General features: G+C 39.0%; 1 protein-coding gene across 2 annotated transcripts in view; it reads right to left on the bottom strand.

Moving 5' to 3' along the window:
- The window catches only part of TRMT9B (tRNA methyltransferase 9B (putative)), a 111,384-nt gene extending 93,696 nt beyond the window's left edge, over positions 1-17,688 (bottom strand). For both annotated transcript variants that reach the window (XM_030491477.1, XM_030491475.1), the window contains exons 1-2: positions 17,645-17,688; positions 11,802-11,852 (exon numbers count right to left, since the gene is read on the bottom strand). The gene's annotated coding sequence lies outside the window, so the exon portion shown is untranslated. The remainder of the gene's footprint in view (positions 1-11,801; positions 11,853-17,644) is intronic.
- Between the last annotated feature and the right edge of the window lie 283 nt (positions 17,689-17,971).

Here is a 17,971-nt window from a genome sequence, read left to right as displayed (position 1 = left end):
AAATTAATCTGAGTTTCAAGATTTCGTATTTATGTATTTGTTTTGCTTTGGTTTACTTTTGTATATCAAGCTTCTCAGTGCTGTAATACAATTCACTACTCTGGTTTGAGAAGTAGTCAGCCACATTTTTCATCTCCAGCGCAAGTAAATTAAGCTTCCTTTTAACAGGTAGACTTTCTTCTGCGTAGCACTTCTTAATCAAAGGTTACAGAGGTTATCGTGAGGATAATCTAGGCAGTCAGAGGACTGAAGAGCAACAAATTGCTTATTTTTTTAAAGAATTTTCTTATGTAAGAAAGATGGCTGAGATCCAGTTCTCCTACTCTGAAAGTTCCTGAGTCAACAACACAGTAGACATTTTGGAGAACTTACAACAAACTAAAAATACGTATTCTTACTGCTGCCTTTTATGCCTTATAAAAAGTTTCTGTTTTGAAAAAAATTTTCACCAAAAATTACCTCAGAAAATGACTTGCAAAAACACAGTAACTAACGAAATACGCTTTTCCCTTTGACTTTTTTTGACATCAACTATGCTGCCAGAAGGCAACTGGCTAAGCAACAACTAGCAGGGTCACACATGCTTGCAGAGATAACATTTTGGATTGCAGGCAGAAAGATAACTAGAATAATTCAATAAAAATAAGGTAGGTAATTCTTAGTCTGAACAACAAGAAAAAATTTCTTACATGTTTGGACTTCTGCTAAGGAAACCAATTGCAACTCTCATCCTGGCACATTTAAAGCTCAAAAGCTGAACTCCAACTCAATGTAGAGCACAGCCTTGCATGGCAGAAAGAGAGACTGCGGTGCCCGTTCTGTCCTCCATGACTGTACAGAAGAGTTACTGGATGTGAGCTCCGGCTCATCTCTCAGGTTTAATGAAGTATCAGAACCAACTGTTACAGAATCACTAGTTCTTTTAGACACATTCCTTCTGCCATATTTTAGCCTTGGTGAATGCAGATTGCTTGACAGGAAAGTAAGGTATGGTTTGTGGGACAAGCAGTATCTTCCACAAGACCACCTGATGTAGTAGGGAAAAAACAGACAAATTTAGGGCACGCAATTATTTGTTCAGGTTTGAAAGGATAAATCAAGGTTTGTACAAATTTATCCCTGTTTACTTCTTTTTAAAAATTGGACAGTTTGAAAGAAAAATATGATTCCCTGGTGGCAAGGGGGAGCCAATGAGGTAATTACTAGGGCAAAGAATGACACGGAGAAACAGAACTGCTACTGAGAATATTACAGTTTCTTGTGAAAGGTGAGCAAAGAAATGACGTGGAAATGATTAAAGATCTTTAAAAAAATTAAACACATTTAAATAACCATCACAGAATTCAAATGTCATGAGACACACACAAAAAAAAGATTATTACTGCTTCCAAGAAAATACCAGGAGAAATAATTTTCCTGGTACTTCCATTACAGATGGAAGAGTGATATATTAACACTGAAGAACTGAACAATAACCAAGCCCTGAAACCACTCAGTAAATCATTTAACAGAGCTTGGCAGATAGTATCAGGAAATGCTTAAAGAAAAGTCTCTCCCCTTCAAGACACAAATCACTGCATTATGAGTCTGAGATACCAAAACATTCTTTGTGTTAGCTTTGTTATAAAGGCAAAACATTCCATATTTTATTAAATTTCAAGTTGTCCAAACTTTTTGTACATTTTAAATTTACATCTTATAATCTTGTTCCCTTATTTTTCCCAGTGTGAAACAGTTAATCACATACCCAGCTAAAGGAGCTGGCATGTAAATCTCAGGTGCAGCAGGAAGTGACACAAGTAATTCATTATGTAATCTCCAATACTCTACTCAATCAGTGTGATATTTCTACTGAAATAGTATTTTAAAAACCCATATTCTTCAGATGAGATGGAGATTCTTGTCCTAACAACTTTTGTAAGTTTTAATGAGGTTTTGGAGAGTAGAGATGTTTTTCTATGACTTTTCTCTTTCCACAGAGCTTCACCCAGGCAGCCATCGGTCCATTACTAACATTATTCCACTGAAATCACATTATCTTGGCATAAACATGGGCTGCCAGAAATTGTGGATTTGCACAGAGGCTTTGAGAAATCTGTGAGTAGGCTTTATTGTATGGGAAGACAGACTGCACAAAGAAACACCACTCAATGAGCCAAAATTTAAGATCTTAAAGTTGCTACATCTGAGCTAGTGAATGCTTTTTAAGCATACAGATCTTGAGGCTTTGCTAATATGAGAACCTACCCTGAGGGATAGTTTAGCTATGATAACTATTTTATTATGGAAAAAAAAAAAAAAAAAGGAAGTTTGGTTTATAAAGATTAGGTATTGATTAAATGAGTTCTTACTACAAGTATAGAATACATATTCCCATATATTAAATAGACTGTAAACCAATAATGTTATTTTTCTAAGTGAAACCAGGTTAGACGTACCATAAAGTTCCTAAAAAGCACTAGAGAATACCTCACCATCTTAATTCTTCTCTTTATTCTCTTCCAGTTCTGCACTGAAATGCTCTTGCATGCCATCCTCCTATTTGCCATCATTCTTTGTTACACATTTTCAGCTTATAACTCTCTCTGTAACTGAGTCAACTGGTTGCCAATACATATTTACTAATTTGACAGTGATGGACACAGCTGCATTTTATAAGCTCCTGGAAAGCCGTGAAGTTTTGATGACCCAATCATTTATCACAGGCCTACACTTCTTTTGGCATTAGTTTTCTGACCAGAACTTGTTGAATGTCCAAATTTGTGCTTGGTAGTTCGCATGTACTATGTGCTGGAGTAGACAGTATTTGTGTGGTGCAAATAGTTTACTCGTTTGGCATAAAAAAATATGATAATACCAGAAAAACACACAGATGGCAGTTCGATTGTCTCAGCAAGGGTTCATGTTCTATATTCTCTCTCTCAAGTAAAGTTTTCTTGTTTCGTTTTCATGATGATTCATCTGATGCTACGTAGTGGACAACCACAGTGCTAAAAGCCTAGTGGGGACAGAGAATAGAGCCTGGCAGGCATTCCAGGACTTCTCTGATGTCCAGATTTGCACTTTCAGTAAAAACTAACATATTTCCAAATACATTTCTGCCTATTCTGACTTCTTTGTCTGAGATCTCTGTGACATCTTTCATCCTGTTGTCATCTGGAAAAATTTCATGCTTCTGTTTTAACATCAGCTCATAAATTTCTTTTGAAAGACGGATCATTTGGAAAACATTTCTTGAGCTTGCTGCATCTACTCTCTTGCTTTGTGTATGCTCAGTATGTGATCACAAAAATCTGCAAGACTGACTGACAGAATGACAAATTCTACCTAATTAGTACTTACCAGATTTTAGCCAGTCATCTTCAGCACTTCAAGCAATGTTCTACCAATGTAAGATCTTGTTTTTCTAAGTCTAAACACATGAAGATTTGCATGAGTCAAAGAGAATTATTCAATGGTATTATGCCTCTCACCAAGTTTAAAGATATTTCAAGCCTGAAGTGAAAAAGTAATGTGATATAAACCGCACAAAAACTAATCATGAGATAAAAAAGAGTGGATGTGCAAGAAAAATAACAGAATGGAACATAATTTGCATTCTGGGCGCAATCGTGGGAAAAAACCCAAACCAACCCAGCCTTTGAAAGATTATTACGCATGAAAAAATCTAGCAAACACCACAAATAAATGACTTCAGATGGGTTGACTTCAGAAGCAGTTTATTACCACCTATTACCATTTAGGCTAAATGGGAGTAAAATTTAAAAAAACTCCCTCCCTTAAAAAGATTTTCTCCCAGTTAGTTCCAGCTAGTTTTTCTCCATGAAACAAATCCACTAAGGAACAAATTATTTCAATACACTGCCATTCAACAAATAGATAATGTACCTACCAACCCCCCCGCACACACGCTACACTGTTTGAATATCAGATATACACAAAGACAATACATTTGCTATGGTTAAGACAGAAATTGGTTAAGACAAATGGAGCCACATACAGTGGCTTGCCCTATACACTACAGCAGGTATGCAAGAAAGGCAGGAATAAAATCCAATTCTTGCAAGCCCCTGTTTTAACCACACGATCCCCTTTAGGAATTCCCTGTAGTAAAGAAATTTATTTAGAGACAGAGTTTTTTTCTTTCGGGGGGGGGAGGCTGTAATATAGCAGCAAACACTGCTCTGGGTTTTTTTTAAGTGCTTTCAGATTTATGCTGGCCTCAATCACTCTCTACACCTCCCTGTAGCTCTCTACAGCTACCTGAAAGGAGGTTGTAGAGAGGTGGGTGTCGGTCTCTGCTCCCAAGTAACAAGTGATAGGACAAGAGGAAATGGCCTCAAGTTGTGCCAGGGGAGGTTTAGATTGGATATGAGGAAAAAGTTCTTCACCAAGAGCGTGGTCAGGCATTGGAACAGGCTGCCCAGGGAAGTGGTGAATTACCATCCCTGCAAGCGTTCAAAAACCGTGCAGATGAGGCCCTCAGTGATATGATTTCGTGGTGGTCTTGGCAGTCCTGGGGTGGTGGTTGGACTTGATGATCTTAAAGGTCGTTTCCAACCTAGCTGATTCTGTGAAATGTGAACAGAAGTTTCCCCTATAAGTTTTAGAAATACTCGGCTAGACACCAAACACTGCCCTTACATAAGGCCACATAATCACCTGACACTTGTAACTGCCTCACCGATTTTCCAAGAATTTTAATCCTCTTTCCCTGAAACTATCCCTTTAGTGAGAAAATTTGTTTATTCTATTACTTATATGCTTGCTTTAGACAAACAATCTCATTTAACAAACTGAATAGTTTCCACTCTAAAACTTCAGAAGTCTAAGAGATTTCTTTGCACAGCAAAGTATAAAGTGTGGCTTGTCATATAAAAGGGCCCATTCCTCAACTGTGCACTCCCAGTCTGCTTCTATACATTTAAAAGCCTTTCTACAGAAAAAGTGAAGCTTCCCAGCTCTTCCTGACAGATGATCATGCCAGCAAGTAAAGCATATAGCTGATGCACAGCAGTTACGAGACTGTGCAAAGAGCAGACCAGAGATAGCTGCTTGATGGCTGGAGGCAGAAGTAACCTGAACTTCCTATTATCACAGATTTTGGTTTTATAGAATATTTGAATATATTAACTAACCTATTCACTTTGGTTTATGTCAGATACCTGTCAGTTTACATGTCAGATATAAAACGTAATGGATCAAATCCCTAGCTCCATGAAGTCAATGAAAGTTTTAACTACAGACTTCAAAGAAACCAAAATCTGTCTCATTATTACTCAAAATGTTTCTCACTAGTGACTATACAACTGGAGATATTCATTAACAATGATTCTGGTGTCTGTTTTTTTGCATGTATAATTTACACTTACATCCTTTGTAATAATTAAAGGTCGCTAAAGTGACAACAGAATGTATTAAGAAGTTTCTGAACCACTAATTGTGGGAAGCCAGAACAATACCCCAGAGAATTACCACTTCACTTTAAAAGGGATTATTGCATGCTTATGCCTTGTCAGCAAGGCAGCAGGGTTTAACAGAGACTGGAAAGGACCGCTGGAGGTATTTGGTCCACCCTCTGCTCAAAGGAGGGTGAAGTAGAGTGGATTGTTCAGGCCATATCCACTAAGGTTTTTTACATTTCCAAGGATGAAGACTCCGCAAACTCTCTGGTCAACCTGTTCCAGAGTTTGACCACCCTCGCAGTAACGATAATTTTTCTTATTTTTAAATATTTCAGTTTGTGCCCACTGCCTCTTGTTCTGTCACTTCTTTGCAGTGGTGTCACCTTGTAGTTGTACACATACTGGGGAAACATTTGGAAATACCCACTGTTGCAAAACCACCAGCGTAACTCCACTTCATCTGCACAAAAGATCACTCAAAACATCATTCACTGTCAATCACTAGTGTGTCAAAGCAAATTTAAATTCCCACCATACTCCTACATAAGCACTTCCTACTATTACTCCTGCAAGCAGTTTTTCCCTAAAAAACAGATCTATCTCTTAACACTTCTACACTGTTTGAGGTTCCAGAAACCAGCAAGGGCCTGTCATACAAAAGGGATGGAGGGTGGGTGATGAAATGAGCTGTGCCTAAAAACTCAGAGCAAATTCTCAGAAAACAAGTTTTACTTCTGTAGCGCTATGATCCATAAAGTAGGAGGAAAAGGAGAAGAACATGAAATTAATGACTGGGAAGAGCCACTGCCAACTCCGTAGCAACTACCATGCTGTGCTTTCCAACTCTTTCCTCCCTTAATGTCTGCAAAACAGCAGGAGGAAGGGACCAAAGACTGTACACAGTGCTGCAGTTCTATCATGGATGCAACAGTCAGCGACTGCTCCTAGCACCCTGATACCCTTGGCATCTAATTCCTTTGCCTATGCCCAAAGACAGTCTTCAGTGGAAACTTCTCTACTGCAAAACCAACTGGTAGTTTATGGCTACATTGGGCATTTCACTCATCTAGCACTTGTGCAGATACAACTGTTGAGGGAGGACGGGAGCAAAATAAACAGAACAGCGCACAGGGAGCCCTACTGCTACCTTGACCCATTCTGCTCTGACACAACACAACTGGTGGCCACCAAAGGATGGAGTACTGTAAGGACAAAAGTCAGTCTTTTAAAAACAAGTATAACTGCAGGAATACTTTTCTGTGTGAACATAAGGGAGCCCGTATTCTTGCCTAACGCCTGAAACACCCACAATCTCTAATATGAATGAAGCTTTGGTGACCCAGAACACAGTTGCCTTCTGCAGGGATTATGCAGATCAAGCATGGAAACTGTCCTGTGGTACTCAGGAAATTCAAACTCTGACAAACAACAAAAAAAAACCAAACCCAAAACCAAACAATCAAAACCAAAAGGAACTAAATATAAAGTTGCAGTTATTTATTAAAATTCCTAATTGAAACAGTTATGCATAATGGAAGTAAAACAGTTTAAAAATGAATCTGTTGCTTCCTCTTACTAAAAAATAGTTTATTCAATAACTACATTGTTCAGCTGAAATTCAGATCTCTTCAATAAAAAAATGCAGTTTTCAAAAATTTACTACCAAATCTCTAATTGTAAATAATTATTTGAAAGGTTGGCAACAATCTCTATTTTTGTCTTTATCTTCACTTTCCTAGAAGAGAAGCTCTTTTACATCTATTGCTTCTGGGATGCATTATGTATCATGGGAAGTAATTAGAAAATTGTTTAAAATCTTAGACCATTAGTTTTGTGCAAATAGAGCTGACTTTAGTTTCTTGCTTGAAAGATTTCTTGACAAATAATGCAGTTAACTGCCAATCTTCTAGTGGGAAAACAAAACATAATTTCAACTGATACTTTGGCTTCTCCATCTCATCTGAAACAGTTCCCAACTAGTTTATTAAACACTGAATGTATCCTCCAACTCAGCACATTTACTAAGTTAAGCAGGAACTGAAACTTCTATTCCTTCTAAAAGCCAAGTCTGCACGAAAACAACACAGAATCATAGAATCAACTGGGCTGTTTAGAAAGGTAGCCTTTCTAAAACACGACCTGCACAGTGCACTGCACACCGATCTCAGAGATGATGAACTACTGAAGATTTTGGAAGGCAGAAAAGCACACTGTACCACTTTTACAGAGAGAAGTATGAACAGAGGAATGTACTATTTATTTTTTGTTTTACGTTTAATAGCACTTACTACTCTCAATTTAAAACTCTACTTAATTTTTACTTCCTAAAAAAACCAAGACTTGCAGAAGCTAATGCAAACTGTTTTTAAAAAGGTTGTAAATACTTTGCTCACAGGTACATACAGATATTTTCATGTATATATTTTAATAGGATAATGACAGGAGAACTGTAGGAATGAAGTATGCAATGGAAACAATAATGGAATCCAAGGTAAAGCCCGGTATTCTGAAAACTGAATTTTTCAAAAAAATCCAGCTGACTATCACATGTAAGACAATGACACTGCATAAGTGCTTATTTAAAAACAATAATCATTCTATAGCATTATCATTTCTTACGTAAATCACCTTAAAATTATTATTTTAAAGCAAGATTTCTTAAAACAGTAATTCTGGGGAGAAACTGTTATTTGCAGTAAGAATTAATAAAAGCATTATGTCTTTCTATTGAGTTCTACAGAAAGGTAGTCATTGTCTCAAAATGAAGCACCTCCAAGACTGAAGACTTGCTTCAGACATACTGACACATGTTATCTTTCATATTCTTCTCTTTGGAGCAGGAAAGGAAGGATCAGAGGTTCCTTCCAGTTACCACTGTGCTCCCAAAACGCTGTGGACACAGGGAAATTAGAGCTATGGTACAATCTGAACACAACCTGTATTTTGCTTTAAGTGACACCAGAGAGAAGGAAAGTAGCTACATCTATGACTTGGCAGCTTTACACCATTTGGAAATGGCCAAGTTCGTGAGAAGAGAGACAGCTCAGTGCCATTAGTGCAAATATAATCAGAGCTTTGCAGTTTGCAGGAAAACATAAATGAACTACCTCCCCTTTTGCTTCCGCTACTTTCCCAATAATTATTGATTGTACCCAATTTCTCTCTTCAAATACCTGATATTTCTCTTACAGTGTAACCCTTTTTCAATCAGAAAGCCATCTGGATGAATTAGACTACAGGCAACTGCCTCCTTTGCTCACATTTCACCATTCTTGACATGTGGATTCCGATATGCTGTAATCTATCAGCACATAGCTTATTAAAAAACCTTCTGATATACTGTTGTTTACTTAACTGCAAGTTTACTTAGCTACTCTGCCTAAGATATGAATCAGTCCTAAAATTGGTATAACCTGCTTTTAAGCCTGGAATCAATTAATGACCATTAATTTTGTTAATGGTGTTGCAGAACTCCAGAATTCTGAAAGTCTGTTACCCCCTGGCATTAGCACTGTAAACATCAGAGTATTCCACTCACCATTTCTATCAAGGTAATCCAGGTACCAAAAAAAGAACCTCAGAGAGGAATTTGGTTTTTTTAAATGTTTAAACACAATAACGAAAAACATGTTGCACCTTCTACTTCTACAATAAATATTTACATCTAGTCTACACAGTTAACTTTCGGCTTAGATTTATGGCCAGATATCAGGGTGTTGAAGCAGTACCAGCAGGAGGATGAAGTATTACAGGAGTGATGAAACTTGACACAGTGACATCAAATCTCCACAGCTGAGAGCCCCAGGACTCAAACCAAGTAGTCTGAAACAAGGAGGGTCTGCAATGTGTCACAAAGGAAAACAAAGACAACAGCTTGTTAGGTTTTCAATTCTTCAGAGAAGTACAGACATGAACTGCGTGTGAAATGGGGCTGATCTACCAGTACCAGCCCAGCAAAATGCATGCCAGCACACCCCTGAAAAGCAGCAGGATAAGTTGTTCGCTTAAAGAATTATGATTGTTTTGATAGGCGGTAGAAATATGAAAATAAATAGAATATATTATGTCATTAAAAAAATACTCTTTTATGCATGGGCTTATCACAGTCTTTGAGCTCTCATGAAACCCTTCTTGGACAATCAGGAGTTGAGGGACATAAATCATTGAAAAATATCCCTCAAATGTAATGCCTATATGCGGTATGACAAGGACAGAACACGAGACAGAATCCATTTGGGATGGGCTACTTGCCACAAAGCCACCTATGAGAAAAGTGTGATGAGCCTAGACTCATATGACTGAATCTTAATACCACTGCATGGACGAATTATGTCCAATATATGTCGGAGGAATAAAATAATGTTTTATTGGGTTTTTTCAGGTATGGAAGTGAAATTAAATGAGGTGTTCTATTGTCTCTATATAGATCGTTAGTGGACAACAGCCAAAGACCAGATACTAATTTATCTTGTATAAATATGGTGAAGGAGAAAGACAGGTAGAAGAAAGACTGAAACGCCAAATGTTCTTTACACAATCAGGCTGAAATGAAGAATTTGAAAGCATTCACTTCTCTCCTGCATGATCCCATGCTCCACTGAAAAACTAATCGTCTCCAAATTCAATCCTGTCACCTGCTGTCTTTGGCCTAAGTGGCACACATTTCCTGCAGCATGCTTGTAAAAGGTTCGAAAGATGTGGCTGCGACATCCCAGCCTACAGCACACAATGTGATGCTACTAATGTTCAAGAAGCAAACAGGACATAAATAATAGTAAATAGGTACAAGACGAAGTAGAAAGGAGTAGGAACTGTAACATTCACCTTGTTGCTGAGAGGTAAATCATTGCCAATTAGGCCATTTAAAGAAATGTTTTCTGCCACCTTGATAAAATTTAAAGTAATCACTTTTTGCTCAGGTCAGACTTACTTCATGTAACACTACATTTATACATTCATAGTCTTTGCAGAAAATCCATATATTGTCTGTTCTCATTGATGGGAAATAGTTGCCCAGCACTCTAAAATCTCTGAAGGAAAGATGCTCATTAGGTAAGAAAAAACCAGATACACATGAAAACTCTAGAGAACTCTATGAATGAGAAATACCTAAGACAAGGAGCCGTTGCTCCTCTGATCCTAAAGAGTCAATCTAAGAAGAATAAGTAAATCCAAATTTTTAGCTATATCAACTCCTTTTGAATATTTAAAGACTAGTAACTTTATCATTAGCTAGCTGGAAACTCAGTGATTTATCTAATACTAGCAGCACTGACATATACAGTCTGGTTGTATGCAAAGGTACCTGACAATCACAGTCAACAGCATGATATCCCACTCCAGCCTGACGTCCAGTCCAGTCGTAACAAATCATTTTTTTTCTTCACTTACCACTATAAGTAGGTCATGAAATCTTTTCTGATTTCTATATGTGTTTCTTAAAATGTATTTTTATTGACTGAAACTTTAAATTTAATTCCACATTTATTACTGACTACACAGAAAATAAAGTAGCTTTTTTCCAAGAGGCTAGATATCAAGCATAATAAGCTTTCTTTCTTCCCTTCTCCCTTGGTTTAAGATTTGGGTTTACAGTACGTGCAGACTTTTAATGCAAATATGATGTAATGACTGTAATTGTTTCCCCCTTTTCTTAAATTTTATAAGAACGAACAGCAATATTAGAAATTTTAAGAGAACTCTATTTGGCAAAATATATTGAAAGCTAAATATCTCAATATAATTTATTATATGATCATCAGAAGATGACCATAAGTAGATGCAAAACATCCAACCTGATAACAAGCAATAGAGAATGTATAATCAGCAAACATATTAGAAAATATTAGTGAATATAAAACAGATACCAAAATAAATTTTTCCTTAAACTTCAAACTAGAACAGAGAACACATGCCAATCATTATCTTTTACTTTTGCTATACATTCTCTTAAAAATGATCAGCTTGTTCTTTAATGTGAATACATTAACACCCAGGGGAAAAAAAAAAATTAGTATATGCAATACAACTGTTAGCCACCAACTTTCAGTTGAGGGAAAACATCCTGATAAACTGGAAAAACCACTGACTTCCTTGTTTTTCACACTTTTTTAGTGAGCAACTTTTTAAACAAAAGTCCTTCTTTAATTAAAGTCTTTTTAGCACTTCTTTAGCTATTATTCTGCTTTTTGTTCATTATTCTGTTACAGTCCTGCACTAAGAGCTTTAACTTCAAGAATACATGATTATTCAGAGATCTGTATCTCTTTAAATTTTGTATTTCACACTGTAAGTGCATTATTATTTGAATAATTACAACATATATTAATAGGAGCAAATATTCCACTGAATATTTAGCTTTTTTATAAATCTGCAGATTATATTTAACTCTCCTACCAGGCAATAACGGCAGAAGGAAGGAGTCCAATCAGTCCAAGGGTTCTCTTCCTAAAGAAAAGACAAATATGACTCATGTCATATCTGGAGCTAAATTACTTTTTTAAACTGGAGAAATTTAAAACCTTTTAAAAGTTTGTTTAAAACTTTTTAAGTTTGTTGCCCTGCACATGTAGAAACATTTAGTTGTATCTTTTGGAACAAACCACCACATATCATCATATATGGCAAAAGAAATAATACGGTGAACATGTGTTGTGGTTTAAGCCCAGGTGGTAACTCATTTTAAATGACGGCTACTGCTGAACCCAGGACAACATGGAAACAGGGAAATGAGTGACTCCACTTATTGGTGTTTCCAGGATAGTCAAAGTATTTCCATAATTTCAGAGTAAAATTGCCAGATTTATCGAACCCGACCTATTAATGGCAATTGCTATTAATATCCATACAAACATATCCATATGTATTCAAACATGCCAATACCGTAAAAACCATGTAGCATTTTAGAAGGGGATACATTCAAACCTGGTACAAGCAAATGAACAAGTTAACTGGACACTAAAAATTATATGATTGCAAACTGGTTTTCAGTTTTCTGTTTTTCCTTTCCCAACAACGAATCCAGAAGCCCACATGGAATACCCAGGTATGCTATACAGTATGTATGAAGAAGTTTGTTACTGCCCTGAGGCATCACGGTTGCCTAATGCTAGTCTGCAAGAAATGCAGCAGTGTTATTGCAACTCCTTAGAAACTTAACTCAGGCCAAGACACAGGCAACACAGCGTCCTTACAATTCACAGCCTAGAGTCCTCTCTCAACTGTAGGATCCAACTGCCATTCTGTTGAAAAAACAAGGAGCAGGGCTTGCTGTATTCTGCTAAATTACTGCCAGGATAACAGAAGGAAGTGAGAAAACAAACGCCTCCCATATAGCAACCTATTGTTGCTGTGTATCCCCATCAAACAAAAAAGATTCAAGTCAACATATGGCAGAAAAGTGAACCTACCCAGCAAGAGACTGGGCTATTGGAAATAATGACAGCTCTGCTCCACTCCTGTTAAAGTTGTGCTACTGAAGCAAAGAAGTCTGTAGTGTGTAGGAACAGAAGCAGTGTGAGATTTATCCCAAGAAATAGGGCATTTAGTAGGGAGTGATACATCCTCATCTCTAATTCATGCTCCCAAGACAATTTAAATTCCTGCAGTCACTCTTTAAGATGGATTACTTGGAAGGAGGAGATGCATTTGAACATTCTTAGACAGAACAAAACTGAATCTTCCAACTCTTGTATCAGTAACCTAACAGACAGGTTGTTAAATAAAAGGTTATTCAATGTCCCCATCCTTCACATTAAAAGCAAGCAGCTACACCAAATTTGCACTCTCTGAATATGAATGTCTGCTTGCCGTGGCCTTAGAATCCTGACAAAACAGAGCCCTTCAACACTTAAGCTGAGAATTGTACATAGCTGAATGGGAAATAGGTGCTAAACTGCTCTAGCTGCTGCACACTGAATGTGCACAGAAGTAAAATCCTAGACACTGTAAAGACAGAAAGTAAAATCAAGGAAGAGCCTTCTGATTTTAGGCATCTCCTGGGTTAGGCAACAGCTGTGCAAGATTTCTCAGATCGCATTTTTTGACTTAGGGACCTGAATTCTCCCTCAATCCTGCTTTAGATACTTAAGTCCTTTATTGGATTTAGCCAATAAACTCTCTCTCTCTGTCTTTACTCTACCTGGTTAAGTATTTTAGATCCTATTATGTTTTGCCTTCCTTTTTATTTTTAATTAGATACTTATCTTTCGAGCATGTAGGTAACTGTTTATCCTATGTGTAGCTGTTTGGTGGGGGGGTTTTATACTCACCAGTACATACATAATTACTAAGTGTAATTAAATAATTTACCAAGGGCATTATTTCAAAAGTATTGAGAACCCACAACTCAAATTTTCTCAAAGGGAATTAAGATCCATTAAAACCCATACTGCAATGCTGTACAGAAATGCCAGAGATAGTGGCAGCAGCCTAGCCCTGTTCAGCTCACCTTAACTAGCCACTGAGACCAAGCTGCAAATGCAGCTTTGTGGTCTCTTGTACCTAAAAAAAACCTCTATTACTCAAAGCCAACTTCTGCCCAACACTGTGTTGCACAAAGGTTAGCATTTCTTTTCCTGCAGTGATGCTGAGTGTTTTTCCATTTAAAAGTTTGCCTGCCAGAACTATCTCACTGAAGCCCCAAAAGTCTACTTAGCAACAAAGAACAAACTGAAACAAAACAAAACCAAGTTGGTTCTGAGCATTCATTATTTCCTAGCCAGGGCTGAAGTGCCTCAAACATCATCAGCTAAGGCCTTCAAAAGCCATTGAGGAATTGGTGGGGTTTTTTTAAAGCTTATGACTCTTATTTGCCTAATCTAATCTTTCTCCATTTTGTTTTGCCTTTGCTACATATAACTTGGCAAAAAGTGACAACAGCTGGCTAGCTAGCTAGCTACCTTTAAAGAAATAGAGGGGAAACAGCCAGAATGCTATTACCAAATATCTCTTAGATTATAACTGCGTTCTTTGGGTTAACTACTTTTTCTTGGGATACATACCAAGACTGTAAAAAAGGGGCTCGGCTCCAGATTTCGAGAACGCAGGTATTAATTTTAGGTCCACTACCTGCCACTGCCTTTGCTTTAGCCTGGGTTTGCTTAATTTCCTTCAGTTTTGCTTCATTTTGTTTATACTCTTGTCGATTTCTGAAGATCTTAAATCAGCATAATTGCACATAATTTACCTAAAGCAGGATTAAATACAACTTAAACCACTATTTTAAAGTGTTCAAGGCCAGGCTGGATGGGACTTTGAGCAACCTGGTCTACTGTGAGTGGTCCCTGCCCGTGGCAGGGGAGTAGAATTAGATGATCTACAAGGTGTCTTCCAACCCAAACCATTCTATGATTCTAGGATTTTGTTGTCATGTTTAATTGCGTTGCACACACTACTTGTACAAGGAGTTGCCTACAGAAACATCCAATCAACAGCTTAAAAACTGTAAGAAAGCAACGTACTTCTACCTCACTGTACTGAAGGCAGAGTAATTTGTAGGTACCTTTCTGAACGAGGATGACCAAGACTTACATCAGCAGTTGTAGGGGAAAACACAGTCCCTGAAGTGCTTCTTAGAATGGCCCACGTGAAAGGCACAATATCATGGTTTAGCTTTGGTTTAAAGTATCATCTGACCCTACAAGAGGAAAAAAAAACCCAAAAAACCCCAGATTTTTGTGTGCATGCTATTTTTAATGGAGTGGTGGTGGAGCCATGTGTGTTATCTAATCTAGCAATAAGTCGCATGTCTCTCTTTTCCTCTCTTACATAACTATCACATCCTATCAGTAACACAGTGAAAGATTAGAAAATCAAGTTTTTTCTTGTTTAGTTTAATATCCCAAGGGTGAAATAATACACCAAAAGAAAAGCTGTAAGTATCAACTGTAGCTGAAAGATTTAAGAATGACCACACTGGGTAATACAAAGTTCAACTCGGCCCAGTACCCTGCTTCCAACAGTGATAAAAACGAATGTTTAGAGAATAAGAATGAGGTGAAATTTCTCCCCACGTAATCTCCCAGATTCCAGAAATTTATGTCTCGGGGATTTCCCAATGCAAAAGTCATTATTTTATGTAATGGTTTCTCTTCTGAATACTCTGGAATCTCTGCATTCTCTTCCTGAACCCACCCATAGTATGTCAGGCTCCAAAATCACTTGATACCCAGAGGATTCCCTCTATTCTTGCAGCATACTGCTGGTATGTATTTAAGATCAAATTTGAAGTCTGTTTCTTTAACCTAATGAACTTCAACAACTTTCTACAACCACAAAGAACAAACTTAGGCAAAAATAAAACTTTTTTCTATCTAAACCTGGAAAATTTTCCTTTTCCCTTGTTGCACGGAAGCCCTGAGTGTCCAGGAGAGACTTAGGACAATAAGGGCAACTGTGAATGCAGAGAACAGCATGTATCACAAACATCAGGAGACAGAGAGGGGTTACTGTGACAGTAAGCACTGCTAGCAGAAAGAGCAAGATCTGAAGAAACATACTAGACAGATTTCTACAACTGGTGGAAGCAGTGCCCGATGTCAGGCTCCCTACTCATCTATTCATCCATCCTACTCCAACTCTCTTTCACTGTTTTTAGTTGTTTTGAGGTGAAAGATGAGGGGGAAAAAACTCAACTCTTCTGATCCAAGCCCCCAAGGCTGGTAAAGCCATGAGTACTTTGTTCCCATACAGAGGGAATTACAAAAAACAGTTGATTGCAGCTGATAAAATTGCTGCAATTGTCAGTATAAATATGAACTTGAACTTCATTTGAAGTGGCAACAGTGGAAAGAAAGAGGTTTTCATTTCTACTTGGTTTTAATTGCTCCAGCAGAGGACAACCTTAGAATCCTAACTCCAGGTTTTTAAGGAAGTCCCACAAGCCCTTGAACTTTGTCCTGTTTCATTTTATTTCTCTATTTCCATGGGTAATCTAATCTAAAAGGCACAGTAAACTCCTGTTCCCTTTAATGATTGTCCACAGTGCTTCTTTCGGTTTTACTTCCGTCTAAATTCTCTGCTTATCTCCCTACACTTTGCAAAGGATCAACTCACACTTGACACATCTAAAACAAAATTCATAACCCTTTAAAACCATTCATAATAATTCAAAGCATTTTACATCATCCTGCTGCTACTGAAGTTCACACTACAGGCATCTTACTTTGATCTTTCCTTAGTCTGTAATTTCCTAACTCACTTCATTTTTAAGAATTAATTGACTATCTTCCCTATCCATGTTTAAAATACATCCATGTTCTCTGTCATATTTCAATTACCGTAACACCTTTTTTCTTTGACTTTAGGAACATGAAAGACAACGTAAAAGCAAAAGATGTAGTTTAGGGTGGCTGAGTTCAGGCAAACCACCTGGACATAAATCCAGATAGCATCTTTGCCCCTTTAACAACCTCCAGCCTGTCATATGTGAAATACTGCTGAAGACAAATATAGCTTTGTTCCTTTCATAAGGCCATAAATTAATTTTCCTGATGTGTAAGCCTTGCCTGGAAGGTTTCAAAGGAATTGTTATATTTATCTGAGATTTCTGGATTTATGACAGCTTCTAACTTGAGGGGAAAAAAAAAAAGCTACTGTAAATACATAACACGCAAGAGACTAAGCTTTCATTAGAGGCCAACACACATCTGGAAACCCCAAACATTTCCCCACGAAAATGCACTATGACTACTACTTTAGGTCCAATAGGTCTGGTACTTCCCCAAAAGCGCTGGATTTGCTATTTTACGCTTGCAGAAAACACAAGGTTTACTGCACCAACCGGCTGTTACAGCACCCGGGTTTGCAGAATGAAAGCACCGGACCCCATCCCATGGGGAGGCTACCCAAAGTGCTGGAAACAGTCAAGACAGGAGGGGGAAATACACAAACCCTAAGGACAACGGGCTTTTTCCTAATCTTGTAACTTTCACCTTACCGCGTCCTCCATTAAAACTCTAACACAGAAGGACAAGGGGCCGGCCGAAGCGGCCGGAGTGCGAGCACCACCGGGAAGGAGGCAAGGAGCTGGGACAGGCGGTCGCGCACGGGCTGCCCGGCAGCACCCGCCAACCGATGCTCCCGGTGCCGCGGCAGCTCCAGCCCCCCCCGAGGCGCCCGGTGACCCGCTGGAGACCCCCCAACCCCGCCCCGGCGGCTCCACCCCTCCGCGCCCGGCTGCTTCCCCCGCCTCCCGCCCGCCACCGCCGCTGACGCCCGACCCTCGCGGCCGCCCTCACCAGAGCGGCGCCGCTCCCAGGAGCCAACCCGGAGCCCGCAGGCCCATCCCTCTCTGCCCCGGCAAACTACCCTCCTCCTCCTCCTCCTCCTCCCCTCGCCGCCCCGCGCCCCGGGGCGGGAAGGGCCGCGAGGGGCACAGCACCCCCGGGACACGGGCCGGCCCCTTCCCTCACGGGCCCTCCCCTCCTCACCCCACGTGACCCGCTCCCCGGCCGCCCGGCGCCAGCCCCGCCCCGGCGCGGCGCGCGCGTGGAGCGGTGTTTTGTAACCTCCCTCCATGTTGCGGCCCCGCCTCCCCCCTCCCCGGCGGCGCCGCTCGCAGCCAA

Source organism: Strigops habroptila, chromosome 7 (assembly GCF_004027225.2).
Source record: "Strigops habroptila isolate Jane chromosome 7, bStrHab1.2.pri, whole genome shotgun sequence".
NCBI lineage: Eukaryota > Metazoa > Chordata > Aves > Psittaciformes > Psittacidae > Strigops > Strigops habroptila.
This window is presented reverse-complemented; position numbering and strand designations above follow the sequence as displayed.